This window comes from Schistocerca nitens, chromosome 2 (assembly GCF_023898315.1).
Source record: "Schistocerca nitens isolate TAMUIC-IGC-003100 chromosome 2, iqSchNite1.1, whole genome shotgun sequence".
NCBI classification, from domain to species: Eukaryota; Metazoa; Arthropoda; class Insecta; order Orthoptera; family Acrididae; genus Schistocerca; species Schistocerca nitens.
Window position 1 is genome coordinate 1,010,553,602 of NC_064615.1, and position 26,943 is coordinate 1,010,580,544.

The 26,943-nt window shown below is 41.9% G+C and overlaps 1 non-coding gene across 1 annotated transcript; it reads right to left on the reverse strand.

The window, feature by feature from the left end:
- Positions 1-10,608: 10,608 nt before the first annotated feature.
- On the reverse strand, positions 10,609-10,683 carry Trnas-uga (transfer RNA serine (anticodon UGA)). Its single transcript has one exon. It is a non-coding gene; the product is annotated as a tRNA-Ser (tRNA).
- Between the last annotated feature and the right edge of the window lie 16,260 nt (positions 10,684-26,943).

Below are 26,943 nucleotides of genomic sequence, written 5' to 3' on the forward strand. Positions count from 1 at the left end.
TCCTTGATGGGACAGGGTTCTAACGTTATCATTTTATATGCAACTGTTTCGGTACGCGAAGATATGTTGTGCCTGAAGAACTAAATTTTTGCCCGCATCTCGTGGTCGTGCGGTAGCGTTCTCGCTTCCCACGCCCGGGTTCCCGGGTTCGATTCCCGGCGGGGTCAGGGATTTTCTCTGCCTCGTGATGGCTGGGTGTTGTGTGCTGTCCTTAGGTTAGTTAGGTTTAAGTAGTTCTAAGTTCTAGGGGACTGATGACCATAGATGTTAAGTCCCATAGTGCTCAGAGCCAACTAAATTTTTGAAACCGTTTGTAAAACTTATTGTATTTCAAAGGAGAGATAGTTACAAAGTCGACATTGTAATGAATGTAGATTACTTTGATGCCTAAAACGTAAGATATGCAAACAGTACGCAAAGTGTATCTTCCTATTCTATTAATATGATTAAGCATGGGATCGTTTCCGAGTAAATGACCGTAAATTATTACTGTATATGATTCAATCTAGTGTGTTCAACGAACTGGGAAATAAAAATATAAAATATTCACGAAGTGTTTCAATACATGTATGTTAGGTCAACACTGAAAATTAAAAACAAACAATTACTGGAAAAGTAGGAAATAAACTACAAAAATGCTGTTAGATGTCAACAAAAATAAATATCGGAAAAATAGGTAAAGTAAATCAATCTGAAAATTAGGTTCAACACCAGCGTGCTTTACAAGGCATATTCCTCCGAGTGGTGGTCCGTCGTTGCCTTCCTCCAACATTAGAACTGGGCTAGACAGCTAGTTATAGGGAGGCAAATACCTGGTCGTATGCAAAATCCACATAATTTCAAAGACTACATCGAAGAAGCAATGACGGAATTAAAAGAAAAGTTCAAAAGTGGAATTAAAATTCAAGGTGAAAGGATATCAATGATAAGATTAGGTGATGACATTGTTATTCTCAGTAAAAGTGGAAAAGAATTGGTGGAGTTGTTGAATGGAATGAATAGTCCAATGTGTACAGAATATGGACTGAGAGTGAATCGAAGAAAGGCGAAAATCGTGAGAAGTAGCGGAAGTTAGAACAACGAGAAACTAAACATCAGGATTGGTGATCACGAAGAAGGTGACGCTAAGGGATTATGCTACATAGGTAGCAAAATAACCAATCACAGAGCAAGCAGGACATCAAAAGCAGATTGGCATTGGAAAAAGCAGACTAGTACTGGCAAAGAATGCATTCCTGGCCAATAGAAGCCTTTATTTGAGGAAGGAATTTCTGAGAATGTACGTTTGGAGCACGGCATTGTATGGTAGTGAAACATGGACTGCGGGAAAACCGGAAAAGAAGAGAATCGATGCATTTGATATGCGGTGGTACAGAAGAATATTGAGATTTAGGTGGATTGGTAAGGTAAGGAATGACGAGGTTCTCTGCAGAATCGGAAAGAAATACCGTATATGGAAAACACTGACAAAAAGTAGGGACAAGATGGTAGGACATCTGTTAAGATATCGCAGAATAATTTCCCTGGTACTAGAGGGATCTGTAGAGTACAAATTGTAGAGGAAGAGAAAGATTGTAAAGCATCCAGCAAATAATTGACGACGTAATTTGCAAGTGCTAAACTGAGATGAAGAGGAAGGCGCAGGAGAGGAAAAAAACTAAGTACGTATAAGGGGACAAAAAAGAGGGTTGAAAAAATGTAAATATCCATTTCTGTTTTGGATCATATTCAGATTTCGTCGATTGGTTTTGAACGCCCCCTATACGTTCCACTCTGTACACCTGAGCGAGCATAAACTAAAGTCACGCTACTCTCTAAAGGGTTAAAGATTCCTTAGAGAAGGGTTGAATCGTCCGGGGCGTCAACAGAGTGAAAGGTTGTCAATAAAGTCATCCTGTTGCAAATATCACTGAAAGCTTCGTTTTAGACCGTGAGACGTTTAAAATGAACGGTCGTAGGGAAGGATGGTTTCATTCAAGCCTTTTATTACGTCACCTGAGGCCTTTTCGTATTGGTTCTGAGCAGCGGTGGGACTTAAATGTTTTTCCCAGCCACCTCTCAGAGACAGCAGGAGAACGGGTGACATGTGCGTGAGGGAAAATGTTGTGACGCCTCCTATTGCTGCCTACTGGCACTTCCACGACCAGCGAAGGTGTGATGTCCTTTTTCTATGCCCAGCCAGCATTCTTCACCTCGTCCAGATACGTGAAAGCGACGCGACACAACACCATCGTTGCAGTCAATATTTGATGACCAATAAGTTTAATTTCAAATTATTTCCATCAGCTAGAGTCGTTGTTTAGCTGTTGCCACCAAAGATGCTCATTAACAGTTACAAGGTGGCCGCTAAGTGTTTCGAAATGAGTTCATACCTTTGATATTGTGTGGCACATGTACACTCAATTAAGTCCTTCAAAAGTCACAAGGTTCATTTAACACTGTTTATTTGATTTGATTTACCTGAAGGATATTCATGCTTGTACCCGATAATAAATGTCTTTAATCGGAAGTCAAAGAAATTTACTTCTAATTAGCCCGGTTTCGAGTGTGTTTAACTATTTCACGCAGTGGCTCAAGAACTTAAGAGTCGCGAATATTCAGGACTACAGCTCGGCCACTAAAATCTCTAACACAAAGACTCGCAGATGCTAAAGACTCACAGACGCTAGAGACGTTAACAATACGTGAGTTGGATTTATATAACAGTTATGAAACAAAATGGACTTTCGTTATAAACTCTTTGAATAAAGCCTCTTGCTACTTTTCATGTAATTCTCTATTGTATTGGCTATTATTATTCTTTGCAAATGGTTAAAATGGTTCTGAGCACTATGGGACTTAACATCTGAGGTCATCAGTCCCCTAGACTTAGAACTACTTAAACCTAACTAAGGACATTACACACACTCATGGCCGAGGCATGATTCGAACCTGCGACCGTAATAGCAGAGCGGTTCCAGTCTGAAGCGCCTAGAACCGCTTGGCCACAGCGGCCGGCTATTATTCTTTTATTTAGTTTTTGTGCCTTTAAACGAAAATTCGTGGTTTTACGTCAAATATGGGAATTGTTCATGGCTATTTCGAATAAATTTTAGTTTCAAAAAAGGACCTGATACGTAAAGAGTGGGTACAGTGTGACGGCCTTACATGATCTGATAGGTCCACTGTGGCCTTAGGCAGAACTGTGGTAAGGTGTGGTGCCAACCTGACGTCCTTAACACGCCTTACAGCTCACATGAATTTCTAAGCACTGCTCTTTTTTTAATTGTTCTTGTCATCAACTTGATGTGTGAAACGGCGACGAGCTGCGTGTGACTTTATGAGGCACTACGCTATTACACAATAGAGGTAGGTTGGAGGCACCTTCAAGCGAAATTTCGAACTTCTGCTTCGTAATGGGGAAAAATTTAGGGGTTTCAAAGAAGTGACATTTTAATTTTGCTGCGCAGTTTTGAACAGACGCGGATAGTGGTTACCGTAATAGGGAAAGGTGCGAATTTGTTACCAGTCTGGTCGATTCTTGAGTGCCCGAGACTCGTACCGATTTTGTTTTCATTTCAGTTATGTGCCAAATACTCTCAAAATGCATCTCAAATAGTGGCACAACAAATCATCTAAAATTATACGCTATTACGCCATCCAACTGTTTGTGAAACTCTCTTTAGTTTGTGACACTCATATTAACATATCCTAGCACAGTCTTGCGTAACATTTGCAAACGTATCACGTTTTTACTGCTGTGAATAGAGTTACAAATGTCAGAAACTAATATGTATGTTTAACATTATCAGAACATTAACATCTGAAAGTACCTAATGAAAAATATTTAATGATGGGAAAATGAGGAAAATATTTAATAAAATGAAAATTATTTAATTTGGAAATTTCCAATGAAACGAATTTTGAACATTGACAGAATTAAATGAAACTAACCTTGTCGCGGAAATGCTCACTCATAGTGGCTATAGATTATACGTGTCCAGAATGTGTTCACTGCACACAACGACATCTCCTTCCAAATAAGTTTTGCAATTAGGCCCTGATAATGTCTCACCTGCAGCAGACGCTCGGTTCTTATTTAATTTTCTTAGAATTACGAATCTAACATTGAAACTCATTTTGATAAAATTACTTATTCTTTTTAACCTTTCCAGAGGCACCAAACATGACTAAAGTATAAAATTGCTATCAGTTTTACATTTAAATTATGAAGTCAAAATCTCCGTTCAGCTAACAGAAGTGAATGGAACTTACTAACACCTGGAGACATGACTCTTTACCTAACACTCGAAATCAATGAAACATGAAAATTAACGAACTACGATAGTCGCTAAATGCACGCAAAGCAATGCGACAAATAACCTTGGCTGCTGAAAATCAAATTCCAAAAATGTTTCCTCCAATAAAATTCAGTTCCTAGCTATTTTCCACTTCTCAAAATTTCTCATCATCAAAAGGCAACCACCTGCTCTGACGCAGAGTTCCTCAGCTAAGCTTACCTATCGCCATCACATCTCGCGCAAGACTCAACTGCGACTTGCTCTCCCCGATATTGTTGTTCTGCCTTGCGAGTCCAATTTTACTCAACAATGCTTTTCTTAGCACTGAAAGGCAATGTGTCCAAACCCTACAAATGCATCTGTCTTTGCAATCGATAAATTGCACAAATGACTTATGAACCCATGCTATCGAAAATTACGTCTTAGTGAATAGATCCATTATAAAATACAGCTGACAAACTATTTTATAAATATAATTACTTCATTATGTAAATGGCAGACAATGTGTTTCTCTACCATTCTTCTATAATACAAGTCAAATTGATCTATAAAGTTTCCTGTATCATGCAAAGTAGGTCGCTTTCTATTTTCACATGAAATGTCGATTAATACACATAGGAACATGACGGAGATATACAAGGAGAGGGATTTAAAAGTGAAGATTCGGCCACTCTATTGATTTCTTTTCGTTGTAAACAATAGAACGTGAAAATGTTGTGGAGAATGGTATGACACTCTGAAACTCAGAGTTCAGAGTTACTTCATTATGTAAGTGGCAGACAATGTGTTTCTCTACCATTCTTCTATAATACAAGTCAAATTGATCTATAAAGTTTCCTGTATCATGCAAAGTAGGTCGCTTTCTATTTTCACATGAAATGTCGATTAATACACATAGGAACATGACGGAGATATACAAGGAGAGGGATTTAAAAGTGAAGATTCGGCCACTCTATTGATTTCTTTTCGTTGTAAACAATAGAACGTGATAATGTTGTGGAGAATGGTATGACACTCTGAAACTCAGGTAGCTGAGCATTCCAGATGCCCGCTAGAGTATCTGCATCAGAGCAGCAGCTGTGCGCCCAAACTCATGCTACGTGGAGCCGACAGCCGTTTCAAGGTGATCAACGCGGATCATAGCGTCTGGACGGTGACTTGAACCCCTGTCGTCTAGAATGTGAATCCGATATGGTACTCATTGCGTCGCCTTCCGCTCTAAACATCCACTGCAAATGGCTTAGCCACGACGGCGCACGTACCAGCAGAAGATTTCACTGCAGTGCGTATTTTTCTCTGTACTGGGGGGGGGGGGGGGATGTAATATAAACAAGCAAAGTAAAAAAGGAAACAGGAGCAAAATAAATGTTACGATTTCTCCCTTAATTCTCTGTGGTAAGCGACGGTGCTTACCGGTTGAACCGTGACAGCGTAAGGCCGCTTGGTTCGCGAAAAGCTGTTCCTGCTCCCAGAACAGTGCTGGGCGGACCTCAGCTGCATTCACAGACGGAGGTCAAAACACAGGCGGCACGGCTAACGAAGACAAATGGCCGGAGAGTGCAGAGAGGCGTCTGAAAGCGGGCAGTAATTAGCAGCCTTCTAATGAAGCAGCCTGGGATTAAGCCAGCCCAGCCACATTACCGCCCCTTATTTGTTTTTCATAAGCGATATTTTTAATGCAGGCCGCGCTCTGCACAGTTTTGGTATTAATCTCGCAGACACTACGAGGATACAGAATTTCCATTTTCATTTTAATTTTCCATTTTTGCTGCGTCTCATACCTTTTTTTTAAACACACTCAAACAACAATTGCATTGCCTCCTGCTATCTATGAACAACTCATTACGCTCGTTCATACATGTTTGATTAACTTCCCACTGAACCGTCGAGATTGTTGCAAATTCGGGCTATTTCATAAATAATACCAGCAGCACTTTCAGCTCGAATAAACCCAACGATTTACGGTTTACATCAACTTCAACAGGATGGACCATTTTGATCCATAATGTGGAATAACTCGGGATCGACATGAGGTACAGTCCCTGCCTAACGAAAGCGCCGGCACGAAGATGAAGAACCCAAGAGTATAGAAGGCTGTGAGACGACGTCAGCCAGTATTTCGCCAACTAGGACTAACGACAGGAGCACCCTCTAGCCGAAGAGAATATAAGCGCCGCTCTGTCAGCCTCGGCCGGACGGTTACTGGTAGAGCTGTCACTTGCGATCCATATCCGTTACTTGCGTGGACATTCTATATAGCGAAGGACACTGATTGTTTGCAGCTTGCCAACTGCTTGCGACACGTTCTTGTAAATCATAGTTAAGTATTGTCAGTCTACTTTATTGTAATAAAAACCATTAATGTGATTTGCTTGAATTGTTGTATAGCTATCCGAGAGAGCAGCATCCTTTAGACACCATACAAGAGACGATTAGGTAGGACCCCACAGGTACAGCAAAATGTTTTACATAAAAGTTGTAGAGGGCAAACAGGGTCACGTATTGCTAGCAATAGCAGTGAGCTTGAACGAGATACTATAGGTGATTTGGAAGTTAAAGTGATATTTTAAAATGGGAACCCTCATATTTGATGTAAGATTTGGAAAGAGCGGTATATTTTACGTATACGCTACCGTCCATTACAATTGCTTCACCAAGAAGAAATGCAGATGATAAACGGGTATTCATTGGACAAACATATTATACTACAACTGACATGTGATTACATTTTCACGCAGTTTGGATGCATAGATCCTGAGAAATCAGTACCCAGAACAACCACCTCTGGCCGTAATAACGGATTTGATATGCCTGGGCATTGAGTCGAAGAGAGCTTGGATGGCGTGTACAGCTTCAACACGATACCACAGTCCATTAACAGTAGTGACTGGCGTAATGTGACGAGCCAGTTGCTCGGCCACCATTGCCCTGACATTTTCAATTGGTGACAGATCTGGAGAATGTGCTGGCCAGGGCAACACTCGAACATTTGCTGTATCCAGAAAGGCCCGTGCAGGACCAGCAACTTGCGGTCATGCTTTATCCTTACGAAATGTAGGGTTTCGCACGGATCGATTGAAGGGTACAGCCACGGGTGGTAACACATCTGAAATGTAACGTCCACTGTTCAAAGTGCCGTTAATGCGAACAAGAGGTGACCGAGAAGTGTAACCAATGGAACCCCATAGCATGACGCCGGGTGATCCGCCAGTATGGCGATGACGAATACATGCTTCCAATGTGCGTTCACCGCGATGTCGCCAAACAAGGATGCGACCATCATGAGGCTGTAAGCAGAACTTGGATTCATGCGAAAAATGACGTTTTGCCATTCGTGCACTCAGGTTCGTCGTTGAGTACACCATTGCAGGCGGTCCTGTCTATGATGCACCGTCAAGAGTAACCGCAGCCATAGTCTCAGAGCTGATAGTCCACGCTGCTGCAAACGTCGTCGAACTGTTCGTGCAGATGGTTGCTGTCTTGCAAACGTCCCTATCTGTTGACTCAGGGATCGAGACGTGGCTACACGAACCGTTGCAGCCATGCGGATAAGATCCATGCCATCTCGACTGCTAGAGATACGACGCCGTTGGTATCCAGCCGGCGTTCCGTATTACCCTCCTGAACCCACCGATTCCATATTCTGCTAACAGTCATTGGATCTCGACCAACGCGAGCAGCAATGTCGCGATACGATAAACCGCAATCGCGATAGGCTACAATCCGACCTTTATCAAAGTCGGAAACGTGATGGTAGGCAATTCTCCTCCTTACACGAGGCATCACAACAATGTTTCACCAGGAAACGCCGGTCAACTGCTGTTTGTGTAAGTAATCGGTTGGAAACGTTCCTCATGTCAGCACGTTGCAGGTGTCGCCACCGGCGCCAAGCTTGTGTGAATGCTCTGAAAAGCTAATCATTTGGATATCACAGCATCTTCTTCCTGTCGGTTAAATTTCGCGTCTGTAGCACGTCATCTTCGTGGTGTACCAATTTTAATGACCATTAGTGTAGAATGGTACATCATTCAAGGTCATGGCAATGTTTAATGAAGGTCAAATAAACAAAAACGTTTGTAGTTGTAGTTGGGATAAACTCGGAACAGAGGATGGATACAGCAAAATACATTGTTAGATAGAATTTGGAAGGGACACAAAGAGTCACGCATCACTGCCAATAAACATCATCTTAAGATACCGAAGCCTGTTCGAAGGTTAACTTTTATTTAATGGAAGCCTCTATTTGTGACGTCGGATTAAGAAAGAGCGAAGAGTGATTTGAACTTTGAGTTTATTTAATGTGTTTTTAAATGCATCACGAATTATAAATGTCACTTTGACATCCGCAAGACAGAACAAACATTATAAAACGTAGATCATTGATTTATCAGTCGTTGAGTGAGTCCCATGGCCTCTCACTCCTCGGGATGCCACTTCCAATTTCTGTCTAACATTGAATTTTCTGTGTAATTCCTAGTTAATCCCTACTACAAATAAAACAGATTTGCTTATTTGATCTTCATTGAACATTGCCGTGATATTGACTAAGGTATCATTTTTTACGTAAAATTTGGCCCTCTTTTCAGATCTTAAACGAAATATTAGGGTACGCATTTTAAAAAATCACTTTAACTTCCAAAGCGTCTTCAAAATTACGTTCAAGGTCACAGCCATTAGTAGCAATCCATGACCCTCTTTGCCATCGACAACTTTTATCTCATCTCGATCCCGAGTTATTCACCATTATGGATTAAAATGGTCCACCCTGCATACAAATGCAGAAAAAAAGGAAAAGGACGCACCACGAAGAATTTATCCTAATGGGACGGAAATCGCTATATGTGACATACATGTTCAGACAAACAAAAGATTACAGTTTCAGGAAAATGGGACGATTTATTCAGTAGACAAAGCTTCACAAATGAAGTTATTAATGCACTGATCCACATCTGGCACTTATGGATGTAGTTATACGGCTTAGCGTTGTTTGATGGGCTTCTTGGATGTCCCCCTGAGTGATATTGCGCTAGCTTCTGTACAGTTGGCCGGTTACATAGCCGTAATATCAAGCTGGTTGGAGGGCCCTACCCATAATGCACCACACCTTCTCAATTGGGGAGAGATCTGGCGACCTTTCCGACCAGGTAGTGTTCGGCAACCACGAGGACAAGCAGTAGAAACTCTCACCATGTGCGAGTGGGCATTATCTTGCTAAAACCTAAGCCAAGGATGGCTTGCCGTGGAGGGCAACAAACTGGGGCGTAGAATATCGTCTAAGTACCGCTGTGCTGTAAGCATACCCCGGATGACAACCAAAGGAGTCCTGCTACAAAATTAAATGACAGCCCAAACCGTCACTCCTCGCTGTGAGGCCGTATGGCGGGCGACAGTCAAGTTTGTATCGCACCGCTGTCTGGGACGCCTCCAGACACGTCTTCGCTGGTCACTGGAGCTGTCCGAAGCAGGAGATATCACTGAAGACAATTCTACTTCACTCAATAAGATTCCAGGCCGAATGTACCTGACACCGCTGTAAATGGGCTTGTTGGTGTAGAGAGATCAGTGGTAGTCGGCTCAGGGGCACTGTAACATCCACGAGATAAATTTTAGGTACAGTGCGACGAGAGGAAATTATGCCTCTAACAGTTATAAACGTTATGTATCCGACATATAGAAAAACAGTGAAATAAAACAAAACGATGATAAATAAAAATTGTTTATATAATATTTTATGATGTAATTGGACATATCGATGTGTATCATATGATACACATCGATAATTGTAAATTCCTTTTATGATCTGCTATCGTCTTCCTTTGTTTTTACCTTTTTTTGGTTGGCTTTTGTAGGTTGCGGACCCAAGACGCATATCAAACTGAGGTCTGTTAAGAAATTGTAATTATTTGTTAATTATTACTTGAGAAAGGAGTTCATTATTATTATAAATATGAGTGAATAATTATTTATAACTTTAATTTCTCTCTCAATAAACATTACTTCTTTCCGCTGCAAGGAGCACACCCATTGATGATAGCGATTTGTATCGCTTTTTTATCTGTGTTTCTTACGAATGTATCAAAGGTTTGCTTGATGAAAATTAGTCTAAATAGTGCACAATATAAAAGTAAAGTTTAATAAGCATTAATTCAAATACTTATCCTGTTAAAAGGAAATTTGCTCTAACAATAGAAAGTCTCTGTCAATTGTTTGCGCCATATTAACAATTACCTCAGCGGTAAATTCAAATTACGCAACTCTGCAGACATAAATGCCGAAAGTAATAAAAATGTGTAAAAATAAATGAAACTTCCTGGCAGATTAAAACAGCGTGCCGGACCGAGACTCGAACTCGGGACCTTTGCCTTTCAGGGGCAAGTGCTCTACCAACTGAGCTACCCAAGCACGACTTGCCCCGTCCTCACAGCTTTACTTCTGCCAATACCTCGTCTCGTACCTTCCAAACTTTACAGAAGCTCTCCTGCGAACAGTTTTAATCTGTCAGGAAGTTTCATATCACCGCACACTCCGCTGTAGAGTGAAAATTTCATTCTGTAAAAATAAATGTTCAGCGGTGGCCCCGAACGCATTTTAATGAAAATAATTCGAATCAGATTGGTTCTTTAAAAACAGTGCTCACAGCACAATCCATATAATAAACTTTTTCTTGCTGATGTATGGAGCCGAAATTAATTACGCACGAGTTGCGAAGAATATTGATTCAGGTAACATACGTCAGTGATGTGCGCGGCTGATATTAGGTGGTTTTAATGATCATTTTGCTGAAGATAAATGTTTCCATCATAATCATTAGGTGTATAGAATCTGTTGTATGAACTGTGATTTAGTGACAGTTACACAACTTAGAGACAACACTTAAACACAACGTTAACTTGGATTTCTTTAGCAACTTGACCAAATCTTTAGCCGGGAGAAAAAATTATTTTGTGATTACTCACTGTAATGAAATAACATTTTCATTTTCATTTACAAATTAGTTAAATACCAAACCACTTAACAACACAGCGAACGCCACACCACCATTAAATCTGCCACCTTCCTGTGAGCCGTCTATTAATTGTCCATGAAAATGATGAATCCGGGCTGTGAGTGCCTTTCTGACGATAACACTGTTCTCATGTTCTGTTGTCTCTGTGTCGACCGCTTCCGTCTTGACGCATTGTTCGGCCATGGTCCACCCATTCCTGCCAACATCATCGAACAATGGGGTCGTGCTTATTCAGTTGGCGAGCGATTCGCGGATTACTCCAATCGGCTTGTTTAAGACGAATTGCACGCCCTCTCTCAAGTGCGGACATCTTCGCATATTGTTCACGGCCTATCTGCAAACTATAGCTACTGTCCAGCTGAGTACACGGCACGAAATTCGTAGAGACTTTATGGCCTTGTATCGACATGTTCCCTGTTTACTACCCATACCAGCTGCGCGGTGAAATAGCGCTGCAGCGCCACACGTTCGTCCATTAGCCGCCAAAGTTTACAGTTTTGCTTTTTCCGTCGATACCTAAACGAATATCAGTTTGTGACCAATTTCAATAACTCCTTCGAAGTGCGCCGGCCACGGTGGCCGAGCAGTTCTAGGCGCTTCAGTCCGGGACGCGCGACTGCTACAGTCGCAGGTTCGAATCCTGCCTCTGGCATGGATGTGTGTGATGTCCTTAGGTTAGTTAGGTTTAAGTAGCTCTAAGTTCTAGGGGACTGATGACCTCAGATGTTAAGTCCCATAGTGCTCGGAGCCATTTGAACCATTTTTGAACCTTCGATTTGCATCGGTTTTTTGTCTTACAGTGTACCTTCCACGTAAAAGTTTAAATTATTATTTCACGTCAGTTGACGGAAAGTCTCGCTGGTACGTGGTTGCAGATACGCTATCGCAGCGTTTAAAAGTTTAAATTATTCTTTCACGTCAGTTGACGGAAAGTCTCGCTGGTACGTGGTTGCAGATACGCTATCGCAGCGTTTAAGCTGCGAGTAGCAGCTGGGCAGTCGGCGCGCGAAAGTCGTCTTTAGCGAGAATTCTTAATGCGTGGTCGTATTATACAGGGTGTTAAAAAGGTACGGCCAAACTTTCAGGAAACGTTCCTCACACACAAATAAAGAAAATATGTTATGTGGACATGTGTTCGGAAACGCTTACTTTCCATGTTAGAGCTCATTTTATTACTTCTCTTCAAATCACATTCATCATGGAATGGAAACACACAGCAACAGAACGTACCAGCGTGACTTCAAACACTTTGTTACAGGAAATGTTCAAAATGTCCTCCGTAAGCGAGGATACATGCATCCACCGTCCGTTGCATGGAATCCCTGATGCGCTGATGCAGCCCTGGAGAATGGCGTATTGTATCACAGCCGTCCACAATACGAGCACGAAGAGTCTCTACATTTGGTACCGGGGATGCGTAGACATGAGCTTTCAAATGCCCTCATAAATGAAAGTCAAGAGGGTTGAGGTCAGGAGAGCGTGGAGGCCATGGAATTGGACCGCCTCTACCAATCCATCGGTCACCGAATCTGTTGTTGAGAAGCGTACGAACACTTCGACTGAAATGTGCAGGAGCTCCATCGTGCATGAACCACATGTTGTGTCGTATTTGTAAAGGCACATGTTCTAGCAGCACAGGTAGAGTATCCCGTATGAAATCATGATAACGTGCTCCATTGAGCGTAGGTGGAAGAAACTAAAATGAGCTCTAACATGGAAATTAAGCGTTTCCGGACACATGTCCACATAACATCTTTTCTTTATTAGTGTGTGAGGAATGTTTCCTGAAAGTTTGGCCGTACCTTTTTGTAACACCTTGTATATACCGTAATATTCTTGATTAGTGCTATTAAACAGTTTTCTGGGGATAGTGTTTGCGAACGAAGTGCGTAAAATAATAAGGACACGGGCAGTATGGAAAGAAGTGCAACTGTTTACTGAAGTCGAAAATTCCAGTGTGATTGTTCGGATGATAATTGTGGTACATAGCAAACCGTTTCGCGTGATGCGTTTACCGGAATCTGTCTTGGAACAATAAATAATCATTATTTTCACGCTACTTCTGTTAAGACATAATGAAAGAGAACTTGTCGTGAGACGTTTTGCTGTTTAATCATCCAGAATAAAAGAAAGAAATCTAAATGATGAATAGGCGACTGACTATAGGTGATGGACAGTAGTTCAGAATCAAAGTTATAAAGGAGCTATGTTATGAAGTTTAATATTAATTAAAGGATTATCACACTGCCAAGTCCAGGATTATCATCAGAGATTGTACTAACGCAGTATGAGGTAGAGGAGCAAGGTGCCTTATACCAATATGGAGCTATGATGAAAAGCTGCCATTAATTCATGAATCAGTTCATCACTATTCTTTCCTCTCTTCTCTTTCGCGAAGCCATCTATCATCGTCTATTAGATAATAGTCTAACTCTGGTAATGTGCTCGCATAGCTTAACACGCAGTGCGTTTCCCACGCTCGTTTAACAAATATTAGGCTTGTCCCGAATATGCGGGCGCAAAAATGCGATAAACAATCAATCATTTGTCATACTCCACTTTCTTGGTTACAGCAATAGACCTTTCACAAACAGAATTACATGAATGTGAATTTTCAAAGTAATCTACTAACTTTCCTATCCCTTTTTTTTCTGAACATTGAATTACGTTTACATTATCTATAATACAATTTTCCTTGTCTTCATTTCTTTCTACTATCACTATGGCTACCTATAATTTTCCTGTGGAATCTCTGTCCACCCAGAGTCGAGACTTCCTTTACTTTGGCAGGAAGAGAGCCATAGGTTTTCATTATTTGAAATTACCTTGATTAATTAACAGTTATTATTATACCTACTACTATTACTACTGTCACAACAGCATTTACCATAGCTACAATGACAAACACTGTAACTATTACACTTATAAAAAAGTCGCTAATACTACTATCAGCACCTACATTTTTTCTCTTCCTTCAATGCTACTCTTCTTGAAAATTATTTTACTGTTACGAACAGTAATAGTAATACTTATAGTACGATTACTATTTGTCTTTATTACAAAGTGCTACACATAAAGTTTAGTACTGTCTAAATGTACCTAGTTTCTTCTATGTTCCGTACCAGATCGGCTGCAGTGCCGGGTCCAGCAATACTTTTCTCCTTCCAGACAGCATGGCGACGGATCAGAGCGTATGCCTTAGACACCTCCGATTCTTCTCGGTCTTCTTGGGTACGCTTGTGACCCCTCTCTTCACTCATTTTGTTACAGGGCCATGTGCTCGTAGAGCTACTTGACTCCGCCCATGGTCCCTACGGTCGTATACAGAACTCATTCGTTTCTGATGTGGTGTTTGTTGGCTGTAATCACGTCTTGCCTCTTCTGGGACAGTATCAGCTACAAAACTTAGGATATCAACACCCTCCCCCCCCCCCCCACCCCGTTTACTCTTTACCTCTTAAAGCTTTCCTAGCAGTCTTTGCGATAACTTCAACTAGGAAACGATCCCATAGGGCACGATCAGGTGTGCCGATTTCGCTACAGCCAAAGTTGATCGTTGCCCTTTTACCAATTCTTTTCGGATATATAGGATATGGCCCATGTCCGGAAAGACAGTGGACCAGTCTCCTGCAGAAAAAAATTAAAACTTTTCTTTTGTACGTCTGACGAATTCTGCCTGTGGTGCCATTCTACAGATATTAAATTACAGCCTTTGTTGTCGGTTCTCCACGAATTTTTCTTCTACAGCCAATAGATGGCAAACTTTTCTTATTATTTTTGGGCCCAGGGGACATAAGACCACTGACCTGTAGATATGATGCAGAACGCTCCGTAACGTCGTAGCTGTACTGTAGCGGCAGTAACCCGGTACACTCGTGGTACAGATTAATTTCGTTCAGAGAAAAAAAAAACTTTCTTTGTCCCATGCTGATTTCTTTACTCATTATATAATTTCCTTTATTCGATGAAATTTATACGTGTTCGTCCAGGTGCACACCTAAATACTTGTTGACGGTACGACTTTCGAATTATCTTCAGATTTATTGTAATCGATGGGTCCAAATAATAAGTCTTTCATTAAGTAACAAATGTGTCGATTGTTGTGGCAACACCTTCAGACGCCCCTGCGAGCACCACACGTGCAAGATTCCAAGGAGTTTGCCATCTTTATTAACTAACGAATCTCGACTGTTGCTGTGCCTTAAAAGTAATAATCTAAAGTGCGTTCAGATCGATACCTGTGTTTGCAGAACCACTTTGAATTTCTTTAATTACAAGAAGGGGTCCCCAGCAGCGGGATCGACTGTATGAAACCATGTATGTGGTTGTGTAAGTTAAAAGCGTAGGTATCACACAGTGCAGCCATTCGCCCTGGCGGGCCCTCCTTTCCGAGTGATTGACGAAAAAAATATTCGGAATTATGCGCGACACGCAATAACGTTTAAAAAGTTGCAGCAAATAGTTTGGTCGCGTGGTGTGATTGATAGGATAGTACCTTCACCAGTAGGAATTTGTAGGTTCGGGTCTCGCCAGGTGTAGCAAATTTCTTTTTGTTTTTAAATCTTCATCGAACTGACTTTGATCATCATTTCTTTCAATTTTTTATTTAAATATAATTTTTTTATTTCCATTACTTTGTCACATCATTTTAATCATCATTTGCTCCCATTTTTGTTCCCATCTTTCTTTTTCCACTTGAAATCTTTGTTCATGAATTTTTAATTAATTTTATGTATTAAGTTTGATTTAATTCCTCTTTTTCACCGTGTTTTTTTTCCGTCCCCATTATTGTGTTCATTGTATCTAAATCTCATTTTGTTGGACTTTAGTTTTTTCTCCCTGTTTTTTCGTCCATACTATTGCTTTCATTTATTTAAATCTCATATTGTTTGAATTCCGTTATACTTATAAACCCTTCTTTCAGTTAAATCTTCATGTGCGTTATTTTGTCCATAGTGCATTAGGCATTTGGGTTGTGTTTCAAGTGTTTGTATGACTATTACCACGCAAAAAATTGCACATCTGGTAGCGAAAGATATATTATTAACACCAGTGCACAGCCAGTATAAATAGACTATCTGGTCCTTTGGTTTCAACTGATGGATCAGAATTTTCTGATAATTGAATATTATAATAGATAAATATAATTAAATTCCTATTAAGATGAGTTCCAAATGGAAAAGAATGGTATAAAGGAAAAATGAATGAAAAAGTTGATTTGGTGATTAAAACAATGTGACAATGGAATACAAATCAAAATTACATTTAAAACAATTAATTTAATAAAAATAATGACCAAAGTAATTTCGACAAAGATTAAAAAATAAAAAAAATCAGTGTACCTGACGAGATTAGATCAAACAAACTATTCCCTATCCATTACACCACGAAATCTGGTAAATCGACTTTTTTTGACGTTATTGAGCATCAAACAAATTTCTTTCATCAATTACTCGCGAACGAGGACCCACGAGGGTGAATGGCTGCAGGATGTGATACCTGGAATCTTCGCTTTCATCGCCGTACATTTGGTTTCAAGAAGACGATCGCACCACTGGGCACCTCGCGTTGTAAGCTACGGTTTCTCTGGATTCTCACGATTTGCCTTTGCGGCGCCTAGAGCGGCAGTTAAGCGCACGCTCACTTGTCACTGCTCTCTGTTTGCCGGGAGGAGGGTGTGTGTGGGGGGGGGGGGGGGGTTGGGGGGTTGAGTGTGGATCGCGGCCTGACCTTGATGGCTGTGTACGTCCGCTCACCGAATTTGCTTGGGGACATGTGTACTCCGGGTAGCCTACGCACGCCTACCGGAGAGTCGGCGCTTCCCCCTGTCTGTGCGGCGCCGAACCACGCTCATGAGTTCGTCTAGCCCTATGTCTTGCTGCCTCGGACGTTGCACGTGACCACATATACAGTCCTTTATTCTCCTCGACCCGTGCAGGGACAACGGTCAGCTCCATGCAGATAAATGTCCTCGGCCGTTCGTGGAAAGCTCTATGCTTTGCTACTGAATTTCGTTTGATGTTCTTGCCATATGCTGATTTGTTAGCCCTTGTTTGGCAGTAATTCTTAGTGTGGATCAGCATTCCGGTAATAAGGACGTGTCCGAGTTAAACATTTACTCGTGTGCGAGAGGACTTACACTTTATAGTGTTCTGTTTGCAAAATCTTTGATGTTTACCTGCACTAAGGATGCATGTAGAACGTTTTCCATTTCCATTACAAACAGTGTTGGAGCAGACTGCTGCTGTCACCGCACCGAATGACGTATCAGTACGCTGTGCGTTTTCGTTTAGTCAACAGAACTCGGTAATAAATTTCGGAAATCTATTGCACAGCGTGGAAAAATGTGTATCTAGTTCAGCATAAGACTTCATCAACTGGCGTTACGTTTCGGATTTAAGTTGCAGAGAAGCTAAATAATTCTTAAAATTTCAGGTCTGTAAACTAAGCTGAAGGCTGTCACTGCCAACAGTAAATTTCGAGATCCCATTGTTCACTTTAAATCATTTAAGTTTTTTGAAGATACTGTAATGGATCCACCTCGGCTGTTGTTTAACGTATTTATTTAGTTTCACGCAGGTCTTACAGCCCATTCTCAGGTGCTACAGGCAATTTAATATATGCGAATATTTAACAGCGGCACCTACACTACTTCAGAAAGGCCGGTAAGGCCGAAACTAGCCAGCCGAGGTGGAACCATTACAATGCCTTTCAGAAAATATACGGCTGTGGTACTACGCATGAAGGAAATGATCGCCTAAGGGAAGATTCTGATCGAGATGCACGAAAAATGGTTGAAGTGTTAACAGCGGCACCTACACTACTTCAGAAAGGCCAGTAAGGCCGAAACTAGCCAGCCGAGGTGGAACCATTACAATCCCTTTCAGAAAATATATGGCTGTGGTACTACGCATGAAGGAAATGATCGCCTAAGGGAAGGTTCTGATCGAGACGCACGAAAAATGGTTGAAGTGAAGACTTTTTTTCGTGCAAGGATTCTATTCTACCACTTTCTTATACTTACGAAAAAAAATGGCAGGTGAATGCCCTTTAAAAGTATGCTCCTTGTGGCGCGTCCTGGTTTGCGCGATATGTTGTGCAGACTCGTCGCTGTTTCTCAAAATCATAAAAATAGAAATTTCTTAAATTAGAATAAATCTAGGTGGGCATCCTATGGGGTCTTGAAAAAAAAATAGCTGAAAAAAGAGCAGGAACTATATGAAAAATTTGAGTTTCATGGCGTTTGTTTCTAAGTTCAAATGTTCAAAAAACATTCACAATTCGAAAACAATGCAAGTTTTCGCTAAGGTCCCCTAAATTTAATTATCTTTCTTTTTTTTAAATCAAATGAATTGGTTATTTTGTCAAGGCTCGAGAGCACTTAACGTGCTTCAAAATGTCGTTTCGAGAAAAACGAGTTTAAAGTCTGGAGTGACAAAAAAATGTTGTGTCAAAACTTAAGGTTAATCTGCGATATCAGGACCATAGAGACACCCTTCTTCCTCAAGCAGGCTCTAGCTCTAAATTCACCGCCTTATTTTAAAAATCGGGCTCTTTCAACAAACAATCCTAGCTCCGTGGCGACCACGCGCTTCCTATTAGACAACTCAGTGAGGTTTTTACTGTTCATCCCTATGACGATTACTAAGAGGTTCATGCTCTTCAGAATAGAGGAATAACATTTCCTCAATATCCTTCCAGTTACATATGCTGCTATTTCAACAGATTTTGTCCCGCAAAGAAGACGTTTGTTATCAATTTCCAAATACACGCATTGAACCTCTTGTTGCCAATGTTGGTAGCAGTGCATCTTTTAAGCAAATCATCAGTGAACAGAAATTCGTGTACTGCTCGAAATTTTTCTTGAAGTACGAGTGTCACTCCAAAAGAAATGCACACTATTTTTGTAAAAATACAGTTTTCATTCTGCATGTGTGAAAGTTTTACAGTTTTTAGATACACCCTTCCCGCTTGTTTTCAAACTTCGTTCAACCTGTTCCTGTGAGTGCCGCCTTCACAGCATATCTTCAAGATGGCTGCTACACTTGACGTTCGTGAGAAGCAACGTGCTGTCATAGATTTCCTGCGCTGTGAAAACGAGACAGTGGGAAACATTCACAAGAGGTTGAAAAAGGTGTATGGAGATGCTGCTGTCGATCGCAGTACAGTTAGTCTGTGGGCAAGCAGGTTACGTGATGAAAGCGGACACGGCAATATTGAGGATTGTCCTCGCAGCGGCAGGCCTCGTACTGCACACACTCCGGACAATATGCAGAGAGTTAACGAATTGGTGACTGCTGACAGACGTATCACAGTGAACGAATTGTCACGCTACGTTGGGATAGGGGAAGGAAGTGTTTGCAGAATACTGAAAGTGTTGGCGTTAAAAAAGATTTGTGCCAGGTGGGTTCCCAGGATGCTGACAGTGGCTCACAAATAAACAAGAAAAATGGTATGCAGTGAACTTGTGGAACAGTGCGAGAATGGTGGAGATGAATTTCTTGGAAGAATTGTGACAGGTGATGAAACATGGCTTCATCATTTTTCACCAGAGACGAAGAGGCAATCAATAGAGTGGCATCATGCAAATTCACCCAAGAAAAAAAATTCAAAACCACACCTTCTGCTGGAAAAGTTATGGCTACGGCGTTGTTCGATTCCGATGGACTTTGCTTGTGGACATCATGCCAAGTGGAACCACCATAAATTCTAACGCGTATGTGACGACACTGAAGAAACTTCAAGCTCGACTGATTCGTGTCCAACCACATCGGCAAAAGCAGGGTGTCTTGCTGTTGCACGACAGTGCACGGCCACATGTCAGTCAAAGAAAACCATGGAAGCTATCACAAAACTCGGATGAACAACACTGAAACACCCGCCTTATAGTCATGACCTGGCTCCATGTGACTATCATCTCTTTGGGAAACTGAAAGGCCGCCGGAGTGGCCGTGCGGTCCTAGGCGCTATAGTCTGGAGCCGAGCGACCGCTACGATCGCAGGTTCGAATCCTGCCTCGGGCATGGATGTGTGTGATGTCCTTAGTTAGGTTTAATTAGTTCTAAGTTCTAGGCGAATGATGACCTCAGAAGTCGCATAGTGCTCAGAGCCATTTGAACCATTTGAAACTGAAAGACTCACTTCGTGGAACAAGGTTTGAAGATGACTCCCTTGTGCACGCTGCCAAACAATGGCTCCAAGAGGTTGGTCCAGAATTTTACCGTGCGGGAATACAGGCGCTGGTTCCAAGATGGCGTAAGGCAGATGAGAGGGATGGAAATTACGTGGAGAAATGAAAATATTGTTCCTAAAGGATGTATCTACACACTGTAAAACTTTCAAACATATAGAATAAAAGATGGATTTAAAAAAAATAGTGTGCATTTCTTTTGGAGTGACCCTCGTAATTCGTTGAGCGGCTAGCGCTGCCTTTATTGCGGTCAACGGACGGTTCCATTTAAATAGTTTCACAATCAAATAAATCCTCTGGCAATATGCGCATTATGTAAAAAAAAACGGTCTCGATCACAATCAACCGTTAAGTTGGGTATAGTTAAGTTCAGCGCGATATGTCACACGACTAATGGCGAGGTCTACGTCATTACTTATGCTTGCACATAATATTCCACAAAGTTTAGTGCTGTGGCATTCCAACAGCGCAGCACCTATAGCTTCCAGTAAACTCTGTGATTCAAACAACATGGGAATCAGATAACCCGTAATTCACACTCCTGTTCTCACTATGCGGTCCCAGCCCTTATGCACTCTTGCCGCCTCTCTGCCACCAAAGCCAAAAAACTAAAAGTTAAAGATCCCATATTTTTACTGCCCAAATACAGAGAAATGAAGGTACAAACTACTTCATACAATCTACATTAAAACTACTGAACGGCTTTCGAAGCCACACCTACCGACACCAAACACGACAGTGTTTTATTTATTGTTCGTTTTCAACAATCATTTATTAAATTCCTATTATCGTAGGTTACTATACATTGGTTAATTTAAAAGAAATCGTTAAAACTAAGCAGGAGTCCATTCATTGCGAAATAATTGTTTGTGATTGGTCCGCTAGTGATTACCATATGTCACTAATTTCACTAGTTCTTTCTGAATTTTCTATAGTGTAATGTTGGGTTTTGTTGTTAGTTTAGACTAACATCAATTGCTTCGCCGTAATTAGAATTATCTCAAATAAATGCTTGAATTTTAACCATTAATAATACTTTTTATTCCTGTCAGTGCAGCGTGAAGTGTGTCACCGAATAACACTTTTATCACAGCTCTGACTTTTTTTTCTGACAGTTATTAATATTCAAAGTAAATGTTGAAATAGGATCTTTATTTTTGTGGTGACTTTGTCGTTTGTTATCCAGCAGAAGGGGCACCCGTTTTGAAAGATTTCTACATATTTTTTGAGTCGAACGGTATTTTTGACTATTAAAACATACTTGGAATGATAAAGATATCGCAACTTTATACTGATAGAACACTGCGATGGCGGAAGTACCTAACAGCACCCATCGCGTACAGTCTTGGATGGTAAATTTCTTGGTAATCCACCGGATGTACTGGTCCGACGGACGCTGTTATGATTTCTGCCTCGACAACTCAGGGACCACGGCCAACGACTTGGCAGTCACGTCGCTGCGCAAATCAGTCACACCCACCTTCGTTCATGGTTCATCTATCGCTAATTAGAAAGGCACAAAACTACGTCGTATCTGAACAGCTGGCCATTAATATTGCAACCCCATGAAAACAGCAAACAACAAACAAAAATCATCCAATTGAAAAGAAGTAATCATATACGAGGAAAAGATACGCATTTCAGTGCAACCCAGGTAGGAGTACAGTCGTCTGCTTTTGTACGGCCGGCCGGTTTGGCCGTGCGGTTCTGGAGCCGCGTGACCGCTGCGGTCATAGGTTCGAGTCTTGCCTCGGACATGGATGTGTGTGTGATGTCCTTAGGTTGGTTAGGTTTACGTAGTTCTAAGTTCTAGGGGACTGATGACCACAGATGTTGGATCCCATAGTGCTCAGAGCCATTTGAACCATTTTTTTGCTTTTGTACGTAAGAAAAGATTGTCCAGCCAGCTTCTCAGCCAGAAAACGCATTTTAATGTTGTCTGTGAGAAATTCACGTTGTGCATCCTGGAAGAAACGTTTACCCAACGGAGTCTGAATTCGACAGCTGCTGGATCACGTTCTCTCTTCCGTAATTCTGCTACTCCTCTGGCTCTGCATCCCGCTGTCATACGAATATGAATCGATTTGTTCAGGAGAGCAATACTACAGATCGCAGGAGGGGGGGGGGGGGCAGCCGGCATACGGCATCCCGACTGGTTTCAGTCCGATCCGTGTGGAAGAAATTCGTGGGAAAGAGTGCAAGGCGCTCGCATTGTACTCTGCCCGAGACCTATTTTCGGCTCGCCCTGGGTTTTCAACTCACGACGCAGACCACAGAAATTCTTACTACGCGCATACGCAATGCCATTTCGCCGCCGTTAAATTTATGCAAGAGAAGTACTTTTTCAGTGCGAGCACAACGTTGTGGTTCACGTGCTCATGTGCCCGTGATGAGTCGAGGAAACTGCTCACAATCTTGAAGGAATGCGGGGAACAGTAGTTTCGCCTCTGGATCGCTGCTGACAACACACACACACACACACACGCACGTTACTTCCACCTTACTACCTATGTTTAGGTTTCGTAGCAGGCGACGACGGTACGAAAACCACTGACTATTCACGAAATGTGATAATTTGAAGAATGGTAGCGAGATGGCGTTTGTATCGGTACGTTAGCCCGTAAACATTAACGTCACAGAATCTATAGTTTTGACTTTCTGCCCCAGGAGCGTTGCTGCCGCGCCACGTGACAAGGCAGCCCAGGAGCGTAAGTAAGGGTGTGAATAAAAGGTTGCCCATGCCTGTGCAAGACCATGTTGGATATTTATTGGCCCACGTGACTAGCACCTGAGAGGCCAGAATTGTTGTTCACTTTGCAGTGACTACTGTTGTGATTTCTCTTGATGCGGGAGCAGGGAGAGGTGTACCGATAGTGGTACGCCTAACAATAAGACACGAGTGCCACCGACGTTCTTTCATACGAGTCTTGTTTGGCGTACGGCTCCCGATGGACAAACTAAAAGTGTTGGGCTCCGATGATAGTGAACGTTGTTGTCATCGTGAGGGTTCAGCACTTGGAGTAATGATATGTGGTGTGCCATTGGGTACACAACACAAGCACCGCTCTTTAGAATAGCCAGTAATTTTGACAGCAGCAGTTTTGGCATATTAGGATCGATGGCTGTGTCCCATCTTCAAAGTCTCCTTGACATTATCTTCAACAACAGAACACAAGATCTCATTTTGTTCGTGCTGTCATCAGCTACCTCATTAAAGGTGTTCGAGCTTTTCTGTGGCAAGCACATTCAAGAGATCTCTCACGGAATGAAAGCATCTGGTCATCGATTACTGTCGGTAAAGAGTGGCATCCCACCACTCGCCAGCCACAGCTGATGATACCTGGTATAAAATTTAATCAGCATGGAATGACATAATTCCAGATCAGTTCGCCACAATGCCCGATAGATTACAGTTGGTGCGACAGAGGTGACAGCTCCTATCCTGTATCACCTATTCACTTATGAATTTCATATATTCTTCTACTCTACTGTTTGAATAGCTAACAGTGCAGTTTCGCCTGTACCATTACTCTGATGCTATGTGCTGTGTGTTGCTAACACTCGAGTACTGGTTGGGCCAGGTGCGTGATATCAGCACATTTGACTCCGCACCAGATCACAGGTCGCTACCTTTCGACGTGCAAATATTGAGGTATTCGTGCCTCAAGGATGTCCAGTGCAAAACTTTCACTGTGGAAAAACCGCCGGAGATAGCCTCTGTTGCAGTTGGCGAGAACGTGATGGCGACACCATGTGACGAAACAGCGGATAGATTCACGACAGTGCCACGAATCCCTCTCCAGCTCAATGCCGGAAAACCATGTGCCCTGAGTGAGCATGCCTTTCAGAATCATTTCCTCGATACATGGCATAGAATTTCCTCCCCTGCCCCCAGTCCACTTGTCTGTTAATGGATGCCCCATACGTGACGCCGTGACTTACGAATCAGGATGGATGTTGGTACATATCGACGACAGGGAAAACGCACTAGGCGATACATGCGGGTTTCCAGAAGAGTACCCATCGGTATGTTATGTAGATATTGTCCAAGGCTACAGGAAGGAAGGAAATTACATGTTCACTTCCTGTCAACTATGATGTTTATCATAGACAGGATCAGGAGCTTCATTTTAAAAATACTATCCAGGAATTCGTGTTGAAGTATTTAGGGAAAACATAGAAAATATAAATTAGGCCGAACGGCGATTTCAACACTTCTGAACTTCTAATAGTTTCCTAAGTACGGAATATGCAAAGTTTTTCAAAAAAGATTCATCCGATTTCACAATACTGTACCTTCTTCATGAATGAAGGGAGAAATGTGGCATGAAACAATGCTTACGAACAGTCAAGACGAGATTCTAGAATAAACTGTCACAGCAGCCCGAACAACAGAAGTCTGATGTACTAGAACATGGATAGAAACTTCGAAATAGTACATTGATAATGGCTAGGCACTAGCAGAAATTTAGGTTTGCTTAAGGCAGCCAGAACGGAAAGGACGACTGATTGCTGTTGACCTTCATTTTGAACGTCACATCACAGTCGTTGAGTGCATTCCACATTCCTAATGAAAGGTAACGTGAACTAAGCAGCGTCCCAATCGTACGATGAACCCCCTGTGTCCTTTCGTTTGACTGATGTTGAAATAGACTAGTCCTTAATTTCTTCACTGTCAGTAACCGACACAGCTCCTTCATCAGGTCTGAAAGAAATTTCGTCCATTGATCTGTAATTATTGTCTGTGGTACCCCGAACTTAAACATACATCTACACACCAACACTTGTACGTCTTTGACTGCCTGCTGGTCCGGCCGCGCTACCGTGTCGATATAACGAAAAAAGTAGTCTGATACAGACAGCACAAAACGGTCCCCTTCTGCTGTTCAGTTGAATGGTCATGAAACATCCACCGCAATAAAACGAAATAGTTTCGTCACTTGTGGCAACCTCTGCCACAGCAGTTGTTTTCTACTCAAGTCTGCGCGTTGTGTAAACTGTACGCAATTCCTGATGTTCTGATCGACACTATTTTCCCTTCATCTCCACCATTACTTCTCTACCACTCTCCAATTCGTTGCTCTGCACTCTCCATGGACGTTCAATGTGATCAAACATTTCTCTCAGCATGTCTTCCCTTAGCATTGATCGGACAACCGGTCGTGGTCCTTCCTACGCAATAGCCGGCCGAAGTGGCCGTCCGGTTAAAGGCGCTGCAGTCTGGAACCGCAAGACCGCTACGGTCGCAGGTTCGAATCCTGCCTCGGGCATGGATGTTTGTGATGTCCTTAGGTTAGTTAGGTTTAACTAGTTCTAAGTTCTAGGGGACTAATGACCTCAGCAGTTGAGTCCCATAGTGCTCAGAGCCATTTGAACCATTTGAACCTTCCTACGCAACATCTCGTCACACATGCTGAAGTGCTGTTGTTTACTTTCCATGTCAACGCTCTGTGCTGCTTGCCACTCAACAAGTTACTAACCTAGTGATTGTATTACGACTACCTTACTGCTTAGTGAATCTGCTTTTCTGCGTTTCTTCACTATTTTGTGGATTACTCCATCTCGTCAGCGTACTGGATGGGTTCTTCAAACCTGATAACCACTTCAACGTAGCATGGTCGTTCACTACCTTAATCTCCTTTCTGTACAGGTAATATTGGAAGTATATAACTCTGTACACCAGGCTAAGCATCTATCTCTCTGTCATAGAATAACTCCTCTCAGCTCCATTCAGGTGGCTCCAAACAGTCGCAGTAGCGTGTTTCTCTCCATCGACTTTCCGGCTCAAAACACACCCGAGAGCATGATTCGATATATTAGGAGATAATATAAATCCCTTCTGAAAATCTGGGATTACCAACACTGGACCCAGTGTCACTACTTATCAAGTCAACAGATACTTTCTGGCACTTCTCAGAACAAAAATATTTGATAAGTTTCCTAAGTAATCATTGTGTAAGCAGTAATACACTATCTCCAAACCTTCTCACGAGTTTTCTGTAACAGTTTGCGACGCCCAGGAAAGACTGTAACTCTTTGGTTGTTCCCGGTACTAGAAAAGCTCACACCACCTGTACCAGACCAGTTCTTACACCATTGAAATTTTAAACATTTTTATCGGCTGAGGTTCAGCAACCGTGCGTTAACTTAATTACAGGATGTAATCCTATGTAATTTTTATTCTGATGAAGACCGCCTTAGTGCTATCGAAACCAAGGGCAATTTGACAATAATTTTCTGCAATCGTACATCCTGTAATTCTCTTACACCATTCTTACTAATTACATGACCTACGTAATTTATTTCCTCCAGTGAAAAATAACACTTCTCAGTACTCAGTGTTAAATGTGAAGCCCATAACCGCTGAAACATTTCATTCACTTTTTGTCTATGTTCTTGAATATCTCTCGAAAAAACAATTAAATCTTCCAGATACACTAAAACGCTTCAACAATCAGGCCAAAAAA